The following is an 8,627-nucleotide window of genomic DNA, read 5'->3' on the forward strand; positions in this document are numbered from 1 at the left end:
CTTGGGCCCTCTCCATGTGTTCCCTTACGCTTTCCCATACTGTATGTAGTTGGGTTTTTAACTCATGTGCGTATTTTAGAATGTTTTTTTCCCCGTCTTCTTCTTCCCACATCTCAGCGGCCATGTCTAGTAGGGTCCGTGGTTGTCGCCCAAACAACAGTTCAAACGGACTATGGCCCGTAGAGGCTTGTTCGTGTGTCCTGATTGCGTATAATACTAAGGGAAGTTTCCTATCCCAGTCCTTACCTGTCTCCGAGATAGCTTTCTTTAGTAGTGATTTGAGGGTACGGTTGTATCTCTCTACTAAGCCATCGGTTTGTGGGTGATAGACCGACGTCCGTAACTGTTTGATCCCCAATAGCTGACATATTTGTGTCATCAGGTTGGACATAAATTGGGTCCCTTGGTCCGTTAGGACTTCTCGAGGAAACCCAACTCGGGAAAAGAAGCCTATCATGCCGTGTGCAACACTCTTGGTGTTAATACTAGAGAGAGGAATAGCCTCAGGGTATCTTGTGGCGTAATCCACTAATACCAATATATAACGATAGCCTCTCGACGAGGGTAGAAGAGGGCCAACGAGGTCCATCCCTATTCTGGAGAAGGGCACATCAATGATGGGGAGGGGTTGTAAAGGGGCTTTTCTCCGTGAGCCTGGGTCAATCAATTGACATTTTGGACATTGTTGACAGAACTTCCTAATCTGGGAAAATATCCCTGGCCAGTAAAATTTTCTCAACAAATACTCCTCGGTTTTCTCCCTCCCATAGTGTCCGCCCCCCGGCTGACTGTGTGCTAAGTCTAGAACTTGTTGTCTATAGGGTTCTGGAACTATCAACTGTTTCTTTTCGTCTTGGTCTTTGTATGTGACTCGGTATAATAGGTCCTTGACTATGGTGAACGAGGGACCCTTATCCTGAGGTTTCCGTGGCCGTGCACTTTTCCATGCATGAATCAGACTGGGGTCTTCTCTTTGAGAAGTCCGGAAGCTGGGAAGGGCAGTGAAGGCGAGGACCTTTGTAATTACCCGGGGCGTGCTGGAGAGGTCTTGAGTATAGGCTGTCTTCATTATTCTTTTCTCCTTCCGGGAGAGTTTAGGTCGTACCCTCGGAGGTGATAAAGGCTCACCGGAGAAAGGTGCATCTTTCCACCAGTTGTTAGTTTCTTCGAGCTGTCTGAGGCTGTCTAGGAGTTGTGGGAATTTCGAAAAGTCAGTTCCTATAATAGCTTCTTCAACCAGTTGTTCTACTAAACCCATTCTTATGGGTATTTCTTTTCCTCCCCAGGTAAGGGTTGTCCAGATTAGGGGATATTCTCTGGTTTCTCCATGGATGCAACAGATTGATACCGTGAGTCCCGAAGTACAGTCATGGGCGTCGAACAACCCAGCCCGGGCCACAGACTGGCTACAACCTGAATCGATGAGGGCCACTGTGCTTTTCCCATTGATAACGAGTCTCTTTTTATAAGGGGTGTCTCTTTTCCCTGTATAAAAGACTCTTCCCCTAGTAACCCCTATTTCCATGGGTTCCGGTTTTTCTGTTTTCAGGGGGCATCCTCGAGCTATGTGACCCCATTCCCCGCAACTGAAGCACTGAGGTTGTTGTATATAGGGCCTATCCAGTCCCCGGGTCCTCCCTATGTCCTCATTGATTCTTCGTCCCCCTGTCGAGGATGTTCCCGAAGTCAGACGCAGGGGACTAGGTGTTGACCGGGGGGGGGGGGTTACTTTGAACTCAAGGGAGCGATGAAAGGCGCAGGCCAACTCGATGGTAGCATTGGTATCTGGGTTTGGATGTTGTTTGATCCAGTTGCGCGTGGACGGAGGCAGCGCGTCCATGTATTGCTCTAAGAGCACGATCTCAATAATGTCTTCCCGATTTGTCCCTATGGGGCCCAACCATTTGAGACCCAGATCTTTGATCCTAAAATATAGGGCCCGGGGATTTTCGTTGGGTCCCCACTTGGCTTTCCTAAACCGGACGCGATAATGTTCAGAATCAAAACCCACCCGTTCTAAGATGCTCTTTTTAATATCCTTATAGGGGGTTATTCCACCGGGGTTTACCGCTTGATAGGCGGCTTGGAGAGTCCCCGTCAATAAGGGGGCGATATACTGGCCCCATCGTTCCGGAGGCCAAGTAGCGGAAGTAGCAACTCGTTCAAAATTGGTGAAAAAGGCATCGGGGTCTTCACCTTCTTGATATCGTTGTAAGACCGAACTGGGCACATTTGGGTGTACACGGGTAGCAGCGATGGTATCTGTGAGATTCTTAATGGCGGTTTCATGAACCAACTGGTTGTTGGCCATTATGGTGGCCTGACTCTTAAGGGCATTTTGTAGTGCCTCTCTTTCCAATTTGGCCTCTTTTTGTTGCTCTTCCCACACTAACTGCAGGTGTCTTTGTCCGGAGGCCAACTGTTGCATCATATCGGATATGGTACACTTCTCCTCCATGGTTGGGCCGTCTCGGTCGCCTCTTCCAATATCCCACTTCTGACACCACTGTGGCGGGGTCTTTTTCCCGCGTCGAGGGAATATTGGAAGAAGGTGATAGACGCAGCACTTAAGGGGGTAGTAGGTTTATTTTCTTGCTCGTTTGGGATTTATAACACTGACTTGTCCGCCAAACTGTTATACTCCAAGTCCAAAATAAAATAATTCCCTTTTCTTTTCAGGGCTCTTTGGTGTTCTTGGGACGGCCTGGTCCGGTTCGGAGGGAGAGGTCTTGTTCACCCGGTATTCATGGCCCAGGATTTCCCAAACAAAAGAAGGAAAAAGGAACAGGTAAGTGGGGCAAATTATTTATACACGGTTTAATAAGGGTTAGTAAGGAGTGAAGGGGGGGGGTATCTGTGGAGGTGGAGGAATGTGGGGTTACTTTTCGTTTTCGTGCCTTCCTTTTGTTGTGTCCTCTCTGTGACCCTCTCACACTTTTATTCCCTGGTCTGGATACGGAGGGTGTGGTTATTCTTTAATTATTGGTATTCCTACTCAGATGAGCTCCCCTTCCTTACAGGATCTCAGCCCTCCCTCCTTAACCCCCTTAAATCCAGCCAACCACCCAGAACCCCAGCCCCAGTCCCGGTACGCTCGTACCTGGCTTGGCCACGCCCCTCCAGGGACGTGGCCGGCTTGCAGGGGATCTCCCGACTTCGCCTCGGCAGGGGCGGGAGGCGCCCAAGGCTTTCCGCTCTCCTCGCGTCGATCCTCGTCTACGGCGGAGCTTCCTTTCCGTCTCGGCGATCCGTGGCGTTCCTCTCTCCGGCTCTGCTTGACGTCGGCTTCTCTTTCTCGGACGCGTCCCGCTCGCCTCTCGTCGACTGTTCTTGTCTGACGGATGACGTTGGACGTCATCACGTCAGGAATCCCTCGGGTGCCCCCGGGGTATCCCTTGTCGGTCGTTTCCTTCGACGGGGAAGGGGCGTCCTGAGGCGCCCGGTTACAATAGCCCTCCCCAAGACCCTGAAAAGTGAGTGCAAAGTGCACTGAAGTTCCCCAAAAGACAAAGAAGTCGTGATAGAGGAATAATGCAGGAAAGACACAAACCAACAATGCAACAACAGTGGATTTCCAATCTAGGGTACCTGTGGAACAAGGGGACCAAGTCCAAAAGTCACAAGCAAGTCGGAGATGGGCATATGCCCAGGAAATGCCAGCTGTGGGTGCAAAGAAGCTTCTACTGGACAGAAGAAGCTGAGGTTTCTGCAGGAACGACAAGGGTTAGAGACTTCCCCTTTGGAGGATGGATCCCCCACGCCGTGGAGAGTCGTGCAGAAGTGTTTTCCCGCCGAAAGAAGGCCAACAAGCCTTGCTAGCTGCAAATCGTGCGATTAGCGTTTTTGGAGGCTGCTGTGGCCCAGGAGGTCGCAAATTGGACCAGGAGGTAGAGGGGACGTCGAGCAGGACAAGGAGCCCTCTTAGCAGCAGGTAGCACCCGGAGAAGTGCCAGAAACAGGCACTACGAGGATGCGTGAAACGGTGCTCACCCGAAGTTACACAAAGAAGTCCCACGTCGCCGGAGAACAACGTAGAAAGTCGTGCAATGCAGGTTAGAGTGCCGTGGACCCAGGCTTGGCTGTGCACAAAGGATTTCTGCCGGAAGTGCACAGGGGCCGGAGAAGTTGCAAAAGTCGCGGTTACCAACAATGCAGTCTGGCGTGGGGAGGCAAGGACTTACCTCCACCAAACTTGGACTGAAGAGTCACTGGACTGTGGGAGTCACTTGGACAGAGTTGCTGGATTCAAGGGACCTCGCTCGTCGTGCTGAGAGGAGACCCAAGGGACCGGTAATGCAGCTTTTTGGTGCCTGCGGTTGCAGGGGGAAGATTCCGTCGACCCACGGGAGATTTCTTCGCAGCTTCTAGTGCAGAGAGGAGGCAGACTACCCCCACAGCATGCACCACCAGGAAAACAGTCGAGAAGGCGGCAGGATCAGCGTTACAGAGTTGCAGTAGTCGTCTTTGCTACTATGTTGCAGTTTTGCAGGCTTCCAGTGCGGTCAGCAGTCGATTCCTTGGCAGAAGGTGAAGAGAGAGATGCAGAGGAACTCTGATGAGCTCTTGCATTCGTTATCTAAAGTTTCCCCAGAGACAGAGACCCTAAATAGCCAGAAAAGAGGGTTTGGCTACCTAGGAGAGAGGATAGGCTAGCAACACCTGAAGGAGCCTATCAGAAGGAGTCTCTGACGTCACCTGGTGGCACTGGCCACTCAGAGCAGTCCAGTGTGCCAGCAGCACCTCTGTTTCCAAGATGGCAGAGGTCTGGAGCACACTGGAGGAACTCTGGACACCTCCCAGGGGAGGTGCAGGTCAGGGGAGTGGTCACTCCCCTTTCCTTTGTCCAGTTTCGCGCCAGAGCGGGGCTAAGGGGTCCCTGAACCGGTGTAGACTGGCTTATGCAGAATTGGGCACATCTGTGCCCAAGAAAGCATTTCCAGAGGCTGGGGGAGGCTACTCCTCCCTTGCCTTCACACCATTTTCCAAAGGGAGAGGGTGTAACACCCTCTCTCAGAGGAAGTCCTTTGTTCTGCCATCCTGGGACAAGCCTGGCTTGACCCCAGGGGGGCAGAAACCTGTCTGAGGGGTTGGCAGCAGCAGCAGCTGCAGTGAAACCCCAGGAAAGGCAGTTTGGCAGTACCAGGGTCTGTGCAAGAATAGTCAGATCTCCCTATGGGTGGCAAAAGAAATGCTGCAGCCCATAGGGATCTCCTGGAACCCCAATACCCTGGGTACCTCAGTACCATATACTAGTGAATTATAAGGGTGTTCCAGTATGCCAATGTGAATTGGTGAAATTGGTCACTAGCCTGTTAGTTACAATTTGGAAAGCAGAGAGAGCATAACCACTGAGGTTCGGGTTAGCAGAGCCTCAGTGAGACAGTTAGGCATCGAACAGGGAACACATACAGGGCACATACTTATGAGCACTGGGGCCCTGGCTGGCAGGGTCCCAGTGACACATACACTAAAACAACATATATACAGTGAAATATGGGGTTAACATGCCAGGCAAGATGGTACTTTCCTACACCCTGGTCCTATCTACCCCTCCCCAATCTAACCCATTCCACTCTAACTACTTCACTTCAATCTACTCTATCCCACTCTACCTCAATCTACCCCACTGCAATCTACCCTATGCTGCTCCAACCTACCCCTCCCCAATCTACTCCACTCCAATCTTCCACACTACATTTAAATCTACCCTACTATATTCCATCCAATTTACCCTCCTCTAATCTTGACTCCGCTCTAATATATCCAACTCCATCCCTTTCTACCCCACTTCAATCTACCCAAGCTATCCCACTCCAACACACTCCATTCCACTCAACCTACCCCACGCCATTCAAATATACCCCACTCCAGTCCAATCTAACCCACTCCACCCCAATTCACCCACTCCAAACTACCCTACTCCAATCGACTCCCATGCAATCCACCCTACTCCAATCTACCCTACTTCAATCTACTCCGCCCCATCCCAATCTACCCCATACCACTTTATTCAATTCCACTCCAATCTACCCAATTCTACACCTCAAGATTACCTCACTCCGATCTATCTTGCTCCATTACCCCACTTCAATCTACCCTACCATAATCCAACCAATCAATCCCATTCCACTCTACCCCACTTCAATCTATTCTTCTCCACTTTACCCCATCCACTCTTACCCAGTCTACCCCACTTGAATCTACTCCAGTCAAAACTACATCACCCCACTCCAATCTATCCCATCCATTCCAAACTACCCCACACCACTTCAAACTCCCACACTCCCCAATCTACCCCACTCAACTCCATTCTACCCCAATCCAAATTACTCCAATCTACCCTAATCCATTCCATTCCATCCTACTATAATCCACCCAATCTACCCCACTCTTCACCAACCTACCCACTCCAATCTAACCCAATATATCCCCCTCCACTCTACCCCGATCTACTGCACTCCAATTTAGCACACTCCAACCTACCACGCTAATCTACCCAACTCCCCCACTCCACTCTACGCCAATCTACCCCACTCTACCCCTTTCCACTCTATCCCAAACTACCCCACCCCACTAACGTTTAGCCATGCTGAACAGCAGCCAGACTGGTGTATAGCTGTGAAAGCCATAGTTGATGGTTTCTCAACTTTCCGATTCTTAAAAATCAAGTCACCGAGGCAAATCGGAGGCTTATAAATGGGGACTACAGATCTTCCTCTCGCAGACTGAGGCACTGACGCATGCAAATTTAGAAGGCGTGTAGAACCAACTATAAACAATACACTTCGTAAAAATGTGTGACTGCGTTCACTGGGAAAGATAAAAAGACTAGGATGGCATTTAAAAAAATACATTAAAAAAAACACACACACACACCTTTGAAACTCATTCCAAATAGTTGACAAGTAAAACTAACACAAATTGGATCTGAAAAACGTCTATAAAAGCTTGCACTTATACACAAACACACGAAAAAAAAAATACACGTGGGAGGTTTCACAGGAATAGAGCCTGACTCTATAATCGGCAATGGTAGCAATCTCGGGAAATGACCACAAGAGGGAAACGTGTGCCTGGTAATTGGACAACGGTATGCGGAAGCCTGTGTGATTCATATTTGCCTGAAGACAACTGGGGTGGGCATAAGAGAAACAAACTGGTGTGAACAGCATGACAAGGCAAGGCTTCCGATCGCTATGCAACAGACAGTAACAAGCTTTAGAAAACTATTAATTAAAAGTGAACTAACAATTACAAGAAATTAGCTGGAGTATATGAAAAATAAAAACATTGTATAAATGTCAGAGAGATCTTTAAAAGTAGACTCGTGAGGAATATGTAAATGCAAATAGGGCTGAACGACATGCTTATAAAATAAGCATCATATATAGGTAATTCGAGACAGCCAAAGTATTGCCCCTGTATACTATATTTCAAAGGCATGGTGGCGTCTATACATACTCACTACCTGTTTCTGAAATTAATCCGAATTCATATAATTATAGACAATAATAATATCGCAATATATTACAAATAACTGCCGTTGTCCGAACAGTGGATGTTTATAAAAAAAAAGAACGAAAATAAAATGTCAATTTTTGATTATTTTTTAAAGGTTCTACAGCACAGAATATGTAGTATGGTATTTTGAAGGAGGTTCGGACTTCTGGACTTGCTAAAGGAATAATGAAGGTATCTTTGTGAAGTGCGGTTCTTCACAGCTCTTCAAAATAAAGTCCGTTGCAAATCAGCACGGATTCTTTCTGCTGTGTACTTCGGAGAAGCGCCCTGCGGTGCGGAGGATGCAAACGGCATTTTATGATAAACACACGCTTAAGAAACTTAATTTGAGTACCGTCGGAGTGGGACAAACAACGTTAAATAGCCGTACTCAATGAGCTTCCCCATGTACCAAACGGAACCTACGGGGGTTCGTATACTTGTCAATAGGGAGCTCCTCCTCCTGAAGAGAATAATAGTTGACCCTCGGTCCCGAATGTCTTTCACTCACAGCTTTAAGAAAACACCCCTTCAACTTCTTACCTGAGCTCTGGAGGTCCGTGGCCAAAAGGCGGTGAGGGATACCACTCCGTGCCACAGGTTCTCTTAAATGGCGTCCATAGTTTAACCGGATGTCAGAGGGTTCTAGGTTGTTTACAACCCCAGCCCTGTGGCTCACTGAAAAGCTCAACAGACGTTCCAACTATCCAATGCCTGTTTCATAGGACGTCCCGTAAGGTTTCAGTGATCTTCCGGACTCTCTCACCTGACATCAAGCACAGTACTGATCAGTTCCCATTAGAGGAAGAAACCAGAGCATGACGCGCCGCCACGTGATATGGACGTCATGTCCTAGTTCTGTGCGTCAGGCTGAAGAGTTACATCCAGTGACCGCTGGCGGGGAGTCGGGAATTTCAAAACTAGTTAGTCTTGCTAGTGGAGTGTGGCGCAGCTCCTGAGCATGTGTGTGAAAACTCTGTGGGTTGTGCCGGCTGTCACAATTCACATGATTTTCAGTTAGTCTAGGCATAAACGTACAGCTTCGCACGTGCTTGTAGGCAGGCTGGCTGCGGGCGTCGTTCGGGGCCAACTTTTGGGCGGTGGAGTGGTGCAGCCGCTCCTGGCGT

At 49.0% G+C, this 8,627-nt stretch overlaps 1 protein-coding gene across 2 annotated transcripts in view; it reads right to left on the bottom strand.

Annotated features, from left to right (window-relative positions):
* VDR (vitamin D receptor) overlaps nucleotides 1-8,316 on the bottom strand; it is an 817,725-nt gene extending 809,409 nt beyond the window's left edge. Inside the window, exon 1 of one of the 2 annotated variants that reach the window (XR_011202689.1) lies at nucleotides 8,044-8,180. The gene's annotated coding sequence lies outside the window, so the exon portion shown is untranslated. Of the gene's footprint in view, nucleotides 1-8,043 lie in introns of both variants that reach the window. The other variant, XM_069231046.1, reaches the window with a different exon arrangement.
* Nucleotides 8,317-8,627: the final 311 nt, after the last annotated feature.

Source organism: Pleurodeles waltl, chromosome 4_2 (assembly GCF_031143425.1).
Source record: "Pleurodeles waltl isolate 20211129_DDA chromosome 4_2, aPleWal1.hap1.20221129, whole genome shotgun sequence".
NCBI classification, from domain to species: domain Eukaryota; kingdom Metazoa; phylum Chordata; class Amphibia; order Caudata; family Salamandridae; genus Pleurodeles; species Pleurodeles waltl.